An 18,260-nucleotide genomic window follows, 5' to 3' on the forward strand; every position below is an offset into this window, starting at 1 on the left:
TGTTTCTCAGACAATGAAACAAAGATCCACAAGCAAATCTGCAGGGTCATATCACTCAGTAGAGATTAGCTGTCCTCAGTCAGTCCATTTCTTGCATACCTCACCACTACACTGCATGCACAAAGTTCTTCACCTCCACATCTATGGGAATTGTTTCTCTATTTGCTCTCTATGTTCTCTATTTGGTAGGTGGGCTCCTAGTCTCTTGTCTCTTCTGACTGCCCTTGAGCCTTTTCAGAATTCCCTTTCGACTTTTGTTTTTTTTTTAATTCCATGGATCAATTCCATTGGAAAACACTTTCTAATGAAGTATAAATCTTATTGGGACATTAAAATTATTACTCAGTGGTACAGAGCAGTTCTCAGACTTTGCCATGTGTCAGTGTTACATGTAAGGCTTGTTAAAACATAGGATGTTGAGCCCCACCCTCTTGTGTAGTAATTTCTTTTATAAGATATTACCTTAAATTTAGTGGCTTAGAGCAACACAAGTAATTATCTTACTGTTTATGAAGGTGAGGAATCCAAAATTGGTCAGCAGGGTTGTATTCCTTCTGTTGGCTTTAGGGGGGTATCTGCTTCCTTGCCTATTCTGCTTCCTAGAGGCCACCTGCATCTTTGGCATTACTTTGACCCCTGCTTCTGTCATATCTCCTTCTCTTACTCTAATCCTCCTGTCTCCCTCTTATTTGGACCCCTGTGATTACACTGAACCAACTCAGATCACCCAGATTCATCTTCCAATCTCAAAAGCCTTGACTTCATTACATCTGCAAAATCTCTTTTGTCATGTAAAGTGACATAATCACAGGTTCATGGGATTAGGATGTAAACATCTTTTTGAGGCCTTTAGCTTACCACCAGAGGGTGGGATCTAGCAAGCTCAAAGGTGATGCTACTGCTACTGGTGCATGGGACCACACACTGAGAACTACCATTTCAGAGCAATAAACATTAAGATAGGTACAAAGAGCCATGTGTTCTAAATCAGACCCACTGCTAACTGAAGGAATGACGTTAAAGATGTCAAGCAATCAGGGATCCCTGGGTGGCTCGGCAGTTTGGCGCCTGCCTTTGGCCCCGGGGCACAATCCTGGAGTCCTGGGATCGAGTCCCACAACGGGCTCCCAGCATGGAGCCTGCTTCTCCCTCTGCCTGTGTCTCTGCCTCCTTCTCTCTCTCTCTCTCTCTCTCTCTCTCTCTCTCTTTCTTTCCCTCTCTCTATGTCTATCATGAATAAATAAATAAATCTTTAAAAAATAAAAAAAAGATGTCAAGCAATTGCTCTGACTTAGTTTCCACAATCATAAAGAAAGAAGTCAATTGTTATGCCTGTTTCATACAAATTTGTAGTAAAAATTATAATAAGGAAGTTTTATTATGCTACCTAAGAGCATAAGCCTATGGCCAGTAATGATAAGGAAGAGTATCCCTTCACACTCTGTGAAGGATGATGAAGACAGTGACAGAGAACAGAATTGATCTAACCTGGGATGGAAAGCAGGTACTTGCTTCTTCTTCTATTATCACCATTTATGAATGAAGAAAAGAGCTGAACTGATGATCTCAGCTATAGTAAAAATCAACCTCTGATAGAACAATGAAGTTACAAAGAAATTCTGCATGGCTATCTTAATTCTAAGTGTAAGGAAATTTTAGTCAGAGGCACTTGTCTGAAGCACCAGACATCATTAAGTCTTCCTAGTTACTTTCAGGTCTAGAGTCACATGTACTACATGTCTTGGTACCAAAGATACCTGCTATCTGTGCACCGCTACAAGAGGATTTTTATCATCAGACATTAATATATCAAGTCTCATTTAAAAGTTTATGGTTGTCCACATATGTCCATTATGCTGCCTTTCCCCTCCTTTCCCGTACCATATTTCTCATTTCTTATTTAAATCAATCCCCAAATCTTTGTACTTTTAGAGCATACACTGTAAGAATTAATTTTAACATGCCATTCATTCTGTGAAATATAAAAATACTGATGAATTGCAAAGCACTTTATTTTACCCTCAAGGAAAACTTTTCAATAACATTTAAATAATTGCTTGCTTACTCTGTGGAGAGAATGGGAAGTTATAAACTATATCCTATGTGCTAAATTAATCTGGATTGAAAAAAAATGCAATCTTGTGTTCACTAAACATGGTAAAATAATAGTTACTATTTCTTCATTAAAATTATATAAATTACCTGTGATCTAAGAAATCAAATAGCTTTATCAACTGCTCATGATGATATTCCTTCAATAGCACTGTGAAAAATATAGAGAGATCAAGCTTTATTATACCAGTTTTCTAGATGAGAAAGTAAAGCTGCAAGAGATAAGGGCTGGAAACAGGTTGTGGTTTCATGCTTTACCACTCAAGTATATCTGGATTTCTGATTTACAGTTTTGATTTCTGCTCTTCTTTCCTATTTGAGACAATTATTTCCTAATGATACCCAATAAAAGCACTTGATGATAGAAAATTATAAAAAGATAGTTATTAAGCTCTCTGAACTCTAGTTTTCCCTGTAAGAAATGAGAATGTGGAAGAACATAGTATTTAAGTTAATGTACATTTTAAAATCTATGATGGATCATGTCTGCTTGATTACTCCCACATCCCAAGAACCTAGAAGGTTTTTCTGGCATACAAGTGATACACAGTAATTGTTTGTTTAACTAAATTGAACTGAAGTATATATAGTTCTTTCCAACTCAAAGTTTCTTTGTCCCTGATAATTCTAAAACAGTGAAGTCCTCAGACTTCTGGGGAAGAGGGCAGAGTAGGAAGACCTTAAGTTCACTCTGTCCCATGAATACAACTAGATAATACACACAGCAGTGAAGTAACCCAGAAAACTACCCCAAAACTGCCATAACAGACTCTCCACAGCCAAATATAGAGAAGAAGAAGAGGGTAGGAAAGGTGGAGAAGTGGTTAGGAGATAAATGGACTGTAGGACTGTCCAGGAGAAGGAGGGACACCTCAGTCAAGGAGAAGGGAGAGAAAGAGACTTTCATGCCAGAAACCCCTGGCAAGGAAACCTGTACAGGAAAGAGAAATCCCCATAACATCCAGCTTTGAAAACCAGAAGGATTGAATTTTGTGAGTTTTTATAGTCAGTAGTTCTTAGCACCTAGATCTTTAAAAGTTAGTGGGCTCAATTCTGGGTGAGCCAGGACAGTGAAAGGAAACTAGAGTCCTGCTCTCAAAGAGACAGTACAAGAAAAAGCCCTGCTGAGATAGAGCATAGAAGCAGCAGTTTGAAAAATGCCTGAGGTATACAAAAGGGATATTTGCTTTCTAATCTCAGAGCATGTGCTGGGGAGCATGGATCATGAGGAGACTTCTAGTGGTGGACACCATTTCCCTCTCTTGCCCTGCATAGAGATACTGGCAGGAACCAGTGCAGTGTCAAAACTCTCCAATTAGCTTGCTAACACCGTGCCCTGCCCTCATGTTCTCCTGCAGGCATGTCCCCTCCAGCCAGACCTCAAGGGAGAGGAGAAGATAACCACATATCAGTTAGACTGTGGCCACAGCAGTTGACTGGGGGCAGACATTTGGTCTGATTGCAAGCCCTGCCCATCAAGGAAAGCTTCTCAGTGGACAACACAGGGAAACTGCCCTGCAGTTCAGTGCTACTGCATCTCTGGCAAATCCTGGTCTGACTCAACTCAAGACCAAGGTGGACCCAGACTGGCTCACTAACAACAAAGGGACCAAACTCTGCCCACAATAATCAAAGAGAGCCATTGCAAAGGACTGGATTGAATGAAAAAGTGGCTGAGCCACAACATCAGGGCACAGGCAACACACATAGGAGATACTCCTGACACACTAGGTTCTATGAACAGGGAATATCAAATTGCAGGGCATTGCAGAGCATCTTCTTCATAAGGCTACTACTTTCAAGAGCTAGAGATGGAGCTGACTTTCCTAATACAGATAAACAGAAAAAGAGAGTTAGATAAAATGAGAGACAGAGGAATATGTCCCAAAGGGGGAAAAAAAAGGACAAAATCACAGCAAGAGAGCTAAATGAAATGGAGATAAATAATATGCCTGACAAAGAATTTAAAGTAATGTTCATAGAGATACTCATTAGACTCAAGAAAAGAGTGGAGGACTTCAGTAACATCCTTAACAAAGAGATATAAAGCATAGAAAATAACCAATAAGACATGAAGAACTCAATAACTGAAACTAAAAATACACTAAATGGGATAAATAATAGACTAGTGGAAGCAAAAGAACAGATCAGTGTGACACAGAGGACAGACTAATGGAAAGCAATCAAGCAGAATAAAAGAGAGGGAAAAAAATAATAAGAAATGAAAATAGACTTAGGGAACTCAGTGACACCACCAAGTATAATAATATTTGCATTATAGAGATCCCAGAAAAAGAAAAGAGAGAAAGGGGCAAAAAATTTACTTGGAGAAACACTAGCTGAAAACTTCCCTAATCTATGGAAGGAAACAGAAATCCAGATCCAGGAGGCACAGAGAGCCTCCCACAAAATCAACCCAAGGAGGTCCACACCAAAATACACAGTAATTAAAATGGAACTAAAACAATGATAAAGTGAGAATTTTAAAAGTAGCAAGAGAAAAGAAAAGTTTCATATAAAAGAAACACCATAAGGCTATTAGCTGATTTTTCAGCAGAAATTTAGCAGGCTAAAAGAAAGTGGCATGATACATTTAAAGTGTTGAAAGAAAAAAATTCCCACAGCCAGGAATACTCTATCCATCAAGGCCAGCATTCAGAATAGAAGGAGAGATAAAGAATCTCCCAGACAAAAATTAAAGGAATTCATGACCACTAAGCCAGTCCTGTAAAAGGGTTCTGAGTGGAAAGGAAAGATCATAAGTAGGAGTAAGAAAAGTATGAAGCACAAGAGCAGTAAAATTAAGTATATCTATAAAAATCAGTAAAGGGATTTAAAAAATATAGGGTATAGTGTATCATACCTAAAACATCAGGTTGGGAAGAGTAAAGAATGGGTTCAGACTTAAGCCACCATCAACTTAGTATAGACTGCTATAAGTATAAGTTGTTTTATATATATATATAAAACACACACATATATATACACACAAAAAACAGTAACCACAGTCAAAAAAGAGTAATAGATATGCAAAAATAAAAGAGAAAGGAATCCAAGTATATCACTAAAGAAGGCCAACAAACAATGAGAGAAGAGAGCAAAAAAAAGAGAGGAACAGAGAAGAACTACAAAAAACAACCATAAAACAAGTAAAAAAATGCAAGAAGTACATACCTACCAATAATTATCTTGATTATGAATGAACTAAATGCTCCAATCAAAATACATAGAATGACAGAGTGGATAAAAAAAGAAAGACCCATCTATATGATGCCTACAAGAAACTAATTTTAAACCTAGAGACACATGAAGATTGAAAGTGAAGGGATGGGAAAGAATTTATCAAGCATATGCATGTGAAAAGAAATCCAGGGTAGCAATAAGACAAAATAGACTTTAAAACAAAGACAAAGACTGTATCAAAAGACAAAGAAGGACACTATATCTTTCATAAAGAGAATAATCCAACAAGAAGATGTAACAACTGTGAATGTTTATGCACTCATGGGAGCACCCAAATACATAAAGCTGTTAATAACAAACATAAAGAAAGTAATCAATAGTAATACAGTAATAGTAGGGGACTTTAACAGCCCACTTACATCAAAGGCTGTTGAATGACACATTGGACCAGAGGGATCTAGCAGATATGTTCAGATCATTCCATCCTAAAACAGCAGAATATTCATTATTTTCAAGTACACATGAGACCACATATTAGGCCACAAAACAAATCTCAACAAATTAAAAAAGATCGAAATTATACTATGCATCATTTCTGACCATAGTGCTGTGAAACTAGAAATCAACCACAAGAAAAAATCTGGAAAGAACACAAATACATGGAAGTTAAATAATATGCAACTAAACAATGAATGGGTCAACCAAGAAATTTAAGAGGAAATTAAAAATACATAGAGAAAAATGCAAATGAAAATACAATGGTCCAATTTTTTTGGAATGCAGCAAAACTGTTCTAAGAGGGAAATTTATAGCAACACAGTCCTGCCTAAGGAAGCAGAAAAAGAATCACCAACACAACCTAAACTTATATCTAAATGAGGTAGAGAAAGAAGAAGAAGGACAACAACAACAACAACAAAAACCAGTAGAAAGAAGGAAATAACAAAAATTAGAGCAGGAAGAAATGAAATAGAAACTAAAAAAAAACAAAAAACAAAAAAACAATAGATCAATGAAACCAGGAATTGGTGCTTTGGAAAGATCCACAAAAGTGATAAGCCTTTGGCCAGGTTCATAAAGAGAGAGAGAGAAAGAGTCAAATAAACAAAATCAGAAATGAAAGAAGATAAATAACAACAAACACCACAGTAACACAAGAGATTGTAAGAGAATATTATGACAAATTATATGCCAACAAATTGGACAACCTAGAAGAAACTAATAAATTTCTAGAAACATATAACTTCCCAAAATTGAAACAGAAAGAAATAGAAAATTTGAACAGACCAATTACCAGCAATGAAATTGAATCAGTAATAAAAAAACCTCCCCCCAAAAAAGTCCAAGACCAGACAGCTTCACAGGCAAATTCTACCTAACATTTAAAGAGTTAAAACCTATTCTTCTCAAACTATCCCAAAAAACAGAAGGAGGAGGAAAGCTTCCAAATTCATCCTATGAGACCAGCATTACCTTGATATTGAAACAAGATACAAACACTACAAAAAAAGACAACTGGGCAATATCTCTGAGGAATATAGATGCAAAAATCCTTAATAAAATAATAGCAAACTGAATCCAACAATACATTAAAAGAATGATTCACCACAATCAAGCACAATTTATTCCAGGGATGCAAAAGTGGTTCAGTATTCAGTCAATTAACATAATGCATCACCTCAACAAGAGAAGGGATAAAAACCATATGATGATTTCAATAGATGTAGAAAAAGTATTAGCCAAAGTACATTTGGTCATGATAAAAACCTTCAAATATATTCAATATGAAAAGGCCATATGTGAAAAACTCACAGCTAGCATAATACTTAATGGTGAAAAACCAAAGGCTTTCTCCCTAAGATCAGGAACAAGACAAAGATGTCCACTCTCACTATTTTTATTCAACAGTACTGGAAGTTCTAGCCACAGCAATCAACAAAAAAAGAAGGCATCCATATTGGTAAGGAAGAAGTAAAACTTTCACTATTTGCAGTGACATGATACCATGTATAGAAAATCCAAATGACTCCACCAAAAACTTACTAGAACTGATAACAAATTCAGTAAGGTTGCAGGATACAAAAATCAATATGCAGAAATCCATTGCATTTCCATACCCTAATAATAAAGCAGCAGAAAGAGAAATAAGAAAAACAGTCTCACTTATAATTGCACCTAAAATAATAAAATACTTAGGAACAAACTTCACTAAGGAGGTGAAAACCATGTACTCTGAAAACTATAAACACTAATGAAAGAAACTGAAGACAACACAAACAAATGGAAAGATATTCCATGCCCATGGATTAGAAGAACAAATATCATTAAAATATCCATACCATTGATTTAATGCAATCTCTATCAAAATACTAATACCTAGAACAAATACTAATACCTAGAATAAATAATCCTAACATTTGTATGGAACCACAAAAGACCTAAATAGCCAAAGTATTCTTGAAAAGGAAAAACAAAACTGGTGGTATCACAATCTTAGAGTTAAAGATATACTGCCAAGCCATTGTAATCAATACGGTACAGTATTGGCACAAAAATAGACACAAAAATCAATAGAACAGAACAGACAGCCCACAAATAAACCCAAGGTTATAAGGTCTTTAATCTTCAAGAAACAAGGCAAGAATATTTGATGGGAGAAATAGTCTCCTTACAAATGATGTTGAGTAAACTGGAGAGCTACATTCAAAAGAATGAAACTGGACCACTTTCTTACACCATACACAAAAATAAACTCCAAATGGATTAAAGACCTAAATATGAGACCTGAAACATTAAAAATCTTAGAAAGAGCATAGACAGTAATTTCTCTGATATCAGCTATAGTAACATCTTTCTAGATAAGTCTTCTGAGGCAAGGGAAATAAAAGCAAAAATAAACTACTGGGACTACATCAAAATAAAATGCTTCTTCACAGCATAGGGAACAATCAGCAAAACTAAAAGACAACTGACTAAATGGGAGATGATATTTTAAAATGACATATCCAGTAAAGGTTTAGTATCCAACTGTATAAAGAACTTACACAGCTCAACATCCAAAAAACCCAATTCAATTAAAAAATGGGAAGAGGGGGTGCCAGGGTGGCTCAGTCAGTTAAGTGTCTGCCTTCAGCTCAGGTCATGATCCCGGAGTCCCAAAAGCAAGCCTCACATCAGGCTTCCCACTCAGTGGGGAGTCGGCTTCTCCCTCTGCCTCTCTCCCTGCTCATGCTCTCTCTCACCTTATCTCTCCCTCTGTCTCTCAAATAAATAAATAAATACATACATATATACAGAAGTACATAAATAAAATCTTTGAAAAAAATTAAAAAATAGAAAATGGGCAGAGGACATAAATAGACATTTCTCCACAGAAGACATACAGATGGCAAACAGACACAAAAAAGATGCTCAACATCACTCATCAGGGATATGCAAATCAAAGCTACAATGAGGCATCACTTCACACTTGTCAAATGGTAAAATGAAAAACATGAGAAACAACAAGTGTTGGTAAGGATGTGGAGAAAAAGGAACCTTCATGTACTGTTGGTGGGAATGCAAACTGGTGCAGTCCTTGTGGAAAATAGAGAGGTTCCTCAAAAAGTTAAAAATAGAAACTACCATGTGATTCAGTAATTGCATTACTGGGGATTTATTCCAAGAATACAAAAACACTAATTCAAAAAGATATATGCACTATTATGTTTATTGCAGCATTGTTTACATTGCCAAATTATGGAAGTAGCTCAAGTGTTGATTGATAGATGAATGGATACAGAAGATGTGGTATATAGACACAACAGAATATTATTCAGCTGTAAAAAAGACCAAGTTCTTGCCATTTGCCATGACATCGGTGGAGCTAGAGAGTATAATGCTAAGTGAAATAAGTCGATCAGAGAAAGACAAATGCCATGTGACTTCACTGATATGTGGAATTTAAGGGGAAAAAATGAAGAAAAAAAGAGGCAAACCAAATAATCAGATTGTTAAGTACAGAGAACAAACTGATGATTACCAGAAAGGGAGGTGGGTAGAGGGATCAGTGAAATAGTTCAAAAGGATTAAGAGTACATTTATCATGAAGAGCACTGAGTAATGTATAGAATTGTCGAATCACTATATTGTACAACTAAAGCTAATAGAACACTGTATGTTAACCATACTGGAATTAAAATAAAAATAGATAATAAACTTAGGAAAAAATCAGTGAATTCCTTGGACACGTAGTATATACAGAATAAATCCCTGAGGCAAGATAAAGAATAGTCTCATAAAAAAGCAATGTTGCTCCTTGACATACAGCTTTGTGACCAAAGTATTAAAGAAATTTGTGAATCTGAGCCCCTTGATAATATATTATCTGAGATGTATTGTCTTGTTCAAAGAGTAAAATAAGAGTATTTCCTAGAAAGTCAGAGTAAAGTCAGGTAAAATCTTGGGTAGAGATTAAATATGTCTCTGGAAGACTGACAATATCTCAGGAGGTTTACAGCAATCGCATTCAAGGTGGAACCAATGGGTTTTTGCCCAAAGGTCTCTGAGGGATTCCTCTTGTGTTTTTCTTTATATAGTTTGATTAGGAGAGGACAGAGCATCTGGTTCATAGGATGATGTAAATCCCAATGATTTTCCAATGAATGAATGGTTTGTTCACAGTTCATTTCCCCCAAAATCCATTTCAATGTGAATAGACAAGTTACCTTGAAAATGCCCCTTCAGGCTCTAGTTCCTTCTGTAGCTACCAATTATGACTCCCAATTCCTTATCCTTGAGGAATGACTAAAGCATGAACATGGTTTAATTGGCATAAATATTATATTATGAATAATTATAATATAGTGTAAACATTAATATTTATACCTATATAATGTATTGATAAAATTATTTTCTCTTCAGAAAATATCACACAAAAATTTAAAAATATTTAAAAATATTATATCTCTAGTTCAGCTGGTGATATCCTAAGCATTATTTATGTTCAGTTTGGAATCAGAAATGTCATTAGCTATTAAAACTGCAATAGCAATAATTCATTTTTTAATTCAGGAAACCTATTCATTATTACTCCTATAGTTTACCTATGACTACTAATCATACATAAGTATTACCAATGATGCAACAGCAGTATGATATGCGATTTCAAATTTAATTTTTTCCTCTCTCAGATAAGGACCTTGATATTACAAACCCACTGCCTTTTGTCTGTTGTTCTTGTAATCACATTCTCTGTCCTGATTTCTAGCATATAGTGAGCCTTTTTAAAGCTGGTGTACAGGCAAAGCCTCATCTCTGAAAATGTGTGGGGTATGCCTGTCTCATCAAATGCACACCTCAAATCTGTTATTTTGTCCTCTTTATGTTGTCCCCTAATTCTAAAATGTTGTTTCCAAAAAAATTTACATCTTTTATAGAATGCCTAACCTCAAATACAGCATTTTGGTAATTTAAGTATATATATCAGACGAGTTTTTTCAAAAGATCTTTTTTCCCCTCAATGAGCCAGAATAATTATAATGAGATAAAATCAGGGAAGGCTGACAAGTCATTTGAAAGAGAAAAAGGTAAATAAAAAAGGAAATATATGCTGGTTCTTAGAGAGCTCACTTACATAAAAATGAAGGCTTCTGTGTAGTCCTGGAAATAAGAAAAATGTTTTATGGCCTTGGTTTTGTTGTGTCCTCTCCTTGGTCCTGATCACGTATGTGAGTAACTTCCCAAAGTCCGTTTTTTTTTTTTTTTTTTTTCAAATTCATACGGGGTCACTTTTTGACTAGTCCTCATTCCCATAAAAGATTGTCCCAATATGTACATTTTACAAATATACTCATTAAATTTGTAAGACTTTCTGAGACTCTCTGAGTTTCTTTAACTGCACACAAACAAAAAAATTATGTTAGCATTGTGATATATAGAAGTGGCCATCAAACCAAAAAGAAAATAGTTTTCTTGTTAAATCTACTTCCCTACATGAGTGACCTGCCATTTTGGATATATTATCATGCATTTTTTGGAGGAGAATACTCCATGCTTAGCATCACTACCATCATGAATTTGAGGGAAAAGAACAAGACACATAAGGATGGCATATTACAATATAAGGTAATTTCTGTCATCCTAAAGATAATTTTCTTCAATGATCTGTTTTTAAGGCATCTTGTACACTTCCTATTATTATACAACCCCTTATGTCCTTGCTCTCAGCTTCTCCTTGGGAATCCACACATTTATTCCTATAGTAGTTGTGTATTATCTGATGGGACAAGGTGTATTAACCTGTCATTGGAACATGAAGAGAACATTTGTGTGAGAGCTGACATTTAAGCCCAAGATGTTTTATTTTATTTTAGAGATTATAGTCTAGACACCATAAAATGATTAGCAGAGACCCCTGCTTTGAAAATATATTCCTGGAATTTCTATGGAAGGAACAAGATTGTCTGTGGAAAGCCTTCAGGCATGAATAAGGTTGGTAAGTCATGAATTCTGTATTAGTGTTTGAAGGTTAGTGTGTGTAACAGTATGCTTCATAGTTAAAGATATGCCGTCAGACATCTAAGTCCTAGTACCAATGAAGTGGGAGATAAGCTCATTCTGTTATTTGTGTTTCTTAAATTCTGTCCTCATGACCTGTGCTTCTGTAATTGGGAGTGACTGCTACTTGTAAGGGTCATTAGACCCGATGCTTTTTTCTTCCTTTCAATATGAAGCTGACATTCCAGCTGACCTATTCAACCTATGACACTCAGTGCTGAGTTTGGTCTCTTATGGTCTACAATAATTGTGATCATTTGCACACACTTTTTACAAACCATGAACTATTTTAAACACCTAGTGGATACTTCTAGGATCCTGACAACATCCATAGGAAGTAATATTACATGCATCCATATTTGAGGAATCTGAAGTACAGAGGCCCAAGTCAAGACATTAACAACCACCTCTTTTCCAACCATCAACATACCCTATCATGGATTTAAAACAAAAATAGATAAATCTTTGATATGACTAGCTTTTGTAATACTGGATCATGAAAAATTTCTCTAAGGACCTGGGCAATACTAACATTTCATCCTAGGAAAAGAAAAGTGAGTCACACACACACAAATCCACATATAGGATGTGGGCCAGAAGAGAGAACTGAGGTAGGAACCCTTGGAGAAGCAAATCTCAGCAACAGCGGGTGAAGGGTGTAGGTAGTGCAAATGTAACTGGAGAAACCAGTTCAGTTGAGAGAGAAGAAATCCCTACCAAAGACACTGAATGACAGTACTTGCCTGTCCTACTTCAATGAACAAATCCTTTGAAAACAAGGATTGTGTCATTATTTCAATGTCTTACTGTCCCTCCTTGGTACTTCATAACTCCAAAGACTTTGTATTTATGAATCAAATTAACTATACACACATGTGCACACACACAAGAATGCTTTGTAAGTTATATAGTACCATTCTAAAAGTTTCTTGTGATCACAGTAATTAGGCTGTAGGTAGTTTTAGAGTTTAAGATTTATAATAAACTGAAGGCAAAGATTAGTAGAGAACAAATGGCTGACAACATTTTGATATTATAGCAGAGTCCTTCCAAGCTAACAGTCTCCATCCATGGTAAATCCTTTGCTTTATGCAGAACGTATGGATACAAAGATAAGGAAGATCCAAAGAAAAGAAATATGTATTTCTATGCAGATGCCAATTTCTTGACAGCCTCTGAGAGAATAAGCAGGTGAGACCCCATATTTCTTAGCTCAGGCTGCTACAACAAAAATTTATTCTCATGGTTCTGGAGACTGAAAGTTCAGATCAGGGTGCCAGCACGGTCAGGTACTGGCAAGTGCCCTCCTACAGTATGAAGACTGCCAACTTCTTATTGTATCTCCCAGTGCTGGAAAGAGGATAAGAGAGCTCTCTAGGGTTCATTTTATAATGACACTAATCCCATTTATGGGAATTCTGACTTCATGGCATAATTATTTCCCAAAGGCCCTACCTCCTAAAACCATCACTTTGGGGTTGAGGATGTCAATCTATGAGTTTGGGAGGGACATAAACTTTTCAGTTCGTAACACCATAGAAGATTTTCATGGCTTTTGGTCATGGCTTTTGGTCATGCTTCTCTTCCCAAATTATCCTCTTCCTTTTGGCTTTCCATATCTTTTATTAAAAGCACTTGAAAACTGTTCTACTTTCTGGGCTTGCAGAATTAATCTTTGCAGTCTTCAATGCCAGATGTGGATAGGTTTCTGAGTAGAGGAATGAAAGCCTTTTCAAAAATATTTTGTGAATTCCACAAATATTCATCCTTTGAACCACAGTCAATGGTATTCCATACTGCGAAGCACCAGGTCTGTATCTTGGGATAGCCTCACTGATAATCAGCATCCAGAAAGCTACAACTTGAGTGAAAATGCCTAAGTTTTTCAGGACACTATCATGTTAAATGATCTACATAGCCAGGAAGAAATTATATTCTAATTAAAATTATGGGGGAAAGTATTACTTACATTTTCCCATGGTTTCTCTTTCCCCTAAGGATTTTCTGTTTCTTTATTTTGTTTTAATGGTTAGCACTAAAGAACCATTTAGAACATTTTTCAGCCCAGATAAGTGATTCAAGTCATTGAGTGCAGAGGGTCTTATCAACAAAATTACCATTTTTGTCCTTGTCCCACACATCAACATGGTTTTGCTCTCTCTCCATTTATGCAAATTTCTTTTATAATACTAAAGTTAAGTTTTAAATATTTCTTTTTTTGAACTATTTTTAGACTTACTCCAGACACTCTGGAATTTTGTTGTTGTTGTTGTTGTTTTTAAAGATTTTATTTATTTATTTGAGAGAGAGAATGAGTGAGTGAGAGAGAGAGAGAGAGAGAGAGAAGGCACTGAGGAGAGTGAGGGACAGAGGAAGAAGCAGACTCCCCACTGAGCAGGGAGCCCAATGTGGGACTCCATCCCAAGATGCTGGGATCATGACCTGAGCCAAAGGCAGACACTTAACCAACTGAGCCACCTAGTTGCCTCTTTGTCATTTTGAATCGGATTTTTTTTTTCCATTATAATTTCTAGTTGGTTGTTGCTGGTGTAGATCTTTGTAGTACAGACCTTGCAGTTAGGGGTATGCAGCATTAGCAATGCCTGGGAAATTGTCAGAAGTCTGGCAACACTCCAGAACTAGTCAATCAGACTTCCTCTTTCCACAAACCCTCAGCTGATTTACCTGGACATAAAAGCCTGTTTAAGATTCTCTACCTCTCTCTATCCCTCCCCATCCCCTTCTAAAAAAAAAGAGAGAGGTTTTTAGATTTTGATTGATAATTCCAAATTTTCTTAGTAAACTAAACCTTGATTTTTATTATTATTTTTTGGTATGTCAGCTAAGTTGGCCATATGACATTATTGGTTATTCCATTTAATGGAAAAGTAAGAATAACGATGCTCACTTTCCCCATGCTTTGATTGATGTAATCTAGACAGACTTATACTCTTTTGTCCAGATATTTCTGGGATTTACTTATTGATAACTTATTTTTGTAAATTCTTATTCTCAGTACAACTTATAAATCAGTACTGTTCATCCTCATTTTCCAATTCTTGTTTGGGACAAAAAAGCTTTGGATCTCTTATAGGTTTTGACTCTGGTATTAGAAATACTATGGGTCATTTGTTATGATATTAGAACAACTAATTTTTAAAATTAGAATAGTTATTCTTATAATAATGTCATTAACTTCTTAGCTTAAGGATATACTTTCTTCACCTTTTTAAGATGGGTGCAATTGAGGGGCTCCTGGCTGGCTCAGTTAGAAAAGCATGTGATTTTTGATCTTGGGTCATGAGTTTGAGCCCCTTGCTGTGTGGAAAGATTACTAAAAAAATAAATAAACTTTAAGAAAAAAGAAGGGTGCAATTGAAATTGCCTGGAAGTTATTTCTAACATCAAGTATGACCAAGAACCTAATTATAAATAACAATAGCAGGGAATGGCTACTAACTACTATTCTAGAAGAATGTTTCTGCTTCTTGATCTTAAATATGCATACAGATCACCTAAGGATCTTGTTAAAATAGGGATTCTGATTTTCTTTGTCTATATTACAGCCTGAGGTTTTGTGTTTCCACAAACTCCCAGGCTCCCAGGTTATTACCAATACTGCTAGTCCACAGACCACACTTTGAAAGTAAGGCTGAAGAGCAGTGGTTCTGGAAGTGGGGTCCTTAGAGGCAACGTGCATTTTAATAAGTGCTGGTATGATTTTGATGTGCCCTAAATTTGAAAACCTTTACTCAAGACAATAGAACTATTTATGTCCTCAAGACCCCAGTGCAAATGTTCACACTTTATTAAAGGTGAAAAAAAGCAAAGACATTATCAAATGTCCAAGAATGAATGTCCTGAAATAGTTGTTCTTCAGGGCAAGGAAGAAAGTTTTGTTCACTGAAGAGCATCTCCCTGAAGGGACTTTAATGCCATCTCTGAGGAGAATGTTACTTCACCTTTCCTTATGGTATATTTAGATAGATACTGAGACTGCCTTACTGTAGCACGACATGTGCCACTGTGAGCATAGGATCCTTAATGCTTACAGTTCAATTGCTTTGGAGCACATGATTAAGATTTCACAAGGTACACACTGGGTGTTAGAAGGTATATCTTAATGGAAGATGAGAAAAAGTACAATTATGACATTTATATATAATATTATAAATTCTATGTAACACATTATAAGTATATTATAAAATACAATATATAAAGGGCCTGGTGCATTACTTTTGCTTTTTTATGAACAATCGCTAAGGCTTTCTTTTTTCCTCAAAAGCTTTGGTGGAAAATTGCAATATTGGCAAAGTTTCTGAAAAAATATTTTGGAGGCAGTTTACTTTAGACTACTATCCAAAAACAACAGAGAAATAGGTTTGTGCAGGGACTGAATACAGGTAGCTACCTCAATTAACCCATTGTCTCATCTCCATGGCAGCTGAAAAAGGAGAGGGCAACTCAAGAAAGGGGTCCAGTTCACTCTTGCATATTCATTTTAATAAAGTTCACAGAAAGGTGAGAAGCCTTCGAATTACCAGTAGGGCTGGGGAAGAGGGAAAAAGATGCAAATGAGATCAAAACTTGTACTCAGGAACCCCAAGTTCACAGTCTTTAGAAATTTGGGATATTGAGGAGTATTTTCAGATGAGCAACAGCTGTAGATTGGTCCAAGGTCACCAGAGGCAGTAGACAACCTCTTATGGACGATTTGTTCAGTTTCTTTGAAATATCCAAGCTCATCAGATAATGGCACAGATGTGGGCACAAATGGATCCATCTCCAGTTTTATAATTGCTTTAATCATAGAATATTCTTCTTTCAACCATTAGCGGCAGTCAGTCAAAGCAGTTTTCAACCAGACCTCTTCATCTTACCTATACTTTTCCAGGTAACCTAAGATAAAGTAGATGGGCCACAGGTCCAGAAAAATCATGGAGGTTTTTCATTTTTGAGCCATAGAAGTGAGTCAACTTCCTCTTTGCTTCTACTCGAAATAGTCTTTCTCTTCTTCTATTAAGATCCATCCTCCTGCATCCAGTATGTATTTTGTGGAATCTTAACTATGTCCTCCAAAACAATTTAATTTATGGAAGTAAGGATCCTATCTTCAGAATGAAACATGTCATGCTACAATAAAGTAGTCCCTATCTTAAGACTAGAGAAGTAAATCAACCAAATGGCAAAAATTCTGATTCAGAGCTGAGATGATCTTTGTGACAGGCTTCATTTTCCAAAGATCACAGAAAAACATTTTCCATCTCACACACTCTTACAATGGGACTTTTACCCTCTTCCCATTGAAAAGTGAGATTCTATGTGTCTTCCCCTTAAATGTGGCTTATGACTTTGACCAAAGTGAAGCAACGTGACTTTCAATGCTAGTTCATTAGAAGTAAAACAGCTTCTGCCTGGTTCTTTTGGGTACCTATTCTTGGAACACAGCCACCATTTTGTGAGACAGCCCAAGTATCTACATGAAGGGCACCTGTGTACATGCTTCAGGCCAATAATCCTGCCAAGAGCTCACCAGATCAGCCACCAGAAAGATGAATAAGTAAGTCTTTAGTTGATTCAAGCACCCAGTGATCAAGTCATCCCAGTCTTTGAAATTCCAAATTGGGGTCCCAGATATCACAGAGCAGAAACACAACACCTCCTTGTGCTCTTTCCAAATTCCTGACTCACAGAATCAATGAGCATAATGATATGATTATCGTTTTATTGGGTGGTCTGTCATGCAGCCATAATAGTTGGAAGGTCCTTTTCTGTGAAAGACACACATACACATACAAAACATGTTTATGGGGAAGTGGTTGACATTTACCATGTTAAGAAAGTTTTGTTTCTCTTCATAGTATTTCTCAAACTTCCACAGAAGAAAGATATTTCAAAAATTATACAGTTGCCCCATTCCTTTGACTTATTGTTAGTTGCACAGTCTGCAACTAGATAATTCAGATAATGTGGTGACTGTAGTCAGTGGCCCCAAAAGGCTGTGTAACAACCATAAATCTTAGAATTTATCTCACCTTCAACATGGTTTCACCCTCAGTCATACTGATGAAAATGCACCTAGTGCATTTTCCACAATACATTCCACATCGAGATATTCCAGATTCCTTGCAGGACCAGGCTTTCTCTTTGAAAGAAGGTTGCATGGCATGACATGGGCCTTGATGAAGGGGTGGGCTAAGCTCTGACATAGTACAGCTTCCTCATGGCCTGTTTTCCTTCCCAATCTTTATCCAGGGCGATGACTGCCAAATAGGCCATCAGGATTTGTTCAATGCCTGATGTTCACATGTTATATCCAGACTCAAGTTTGTCATGTGATTGGAAGGAGATGTTATGAAACATAGACTTTGTGTTTACATTTATCTCCATATGGACTAGCATAGAGATTTCTTTGGCATAACTTGTTC

General features: G+C 36.3%; 2 long non-coding RNA genes across 33 annotated transcripts in view; one reads left to right on the top strand and one right to left on the bottom strand.

Annotated features, from left to right (window-relative positions):
* The window catches only part of LOC140618114 (uncharacterized), a 297,240-nt gene that overhangs the window by 10,101 nt on the left and 268,879 nt on the right, over nt 1–18,260 (top strand). For 25 of the 30 annotated variants that reach the window (XR_012018300.1, XR_012018296.1, XR_012018301.1 and 22 more), the window contains exon 4: nt 11,649–11,766. The exons of 1 other annotated variant lie outside the window; for it this stretch is intronic. This is a non-coding gene — a long non-coding RNA (uncharacterized lncRNA). Of the gene's footprint in view, nt 1–11,648; nt 11,771–18,260 lie in introns of all 30 variants that reach the window. 4 more of the 30 variants (XR_012018308.1, XR_012018309.1, XR_012018311.1 and 1 more) reach the window with 1 other exon arrangement.
* Nucleotides 1–18,260, bottom strand: part of LOC140618116 (uncharacterized) — a 207,998-nt gene that overhangs the window by 2,121 nt on the left and 187,617 nt on the right. The window contains exon 5 of one of the 3 annotated variants that reach the window (XR_012018326.1): nt 2,203–2,263. The exons of the other annotated variants lie outside the window; for them this stretch is intronic. This is a non-coding gene — a long non-coding RNA (uncharacterized lncRNA). The remainder of the gene's footprint in view (nt 1–2,202; nt 2,264–18,260) is intronic. 3 annotated transcript variants of the gene reach the window in all.

The sequence above is a fragment of the Canis lupus genome, chromosome 26, assembly GCF_048164855.1.
Source record: "Canis lupus baileyi chromosome 26, mCanLup2.hap1, whole genome shotgun sequence".
Taxonomy (NCBI): domain Eukaryota; kingdom Metazoa; phylum Chordata; class Mammalia; order Carnivora; family Canidae; genus Canis; species Canis lupus.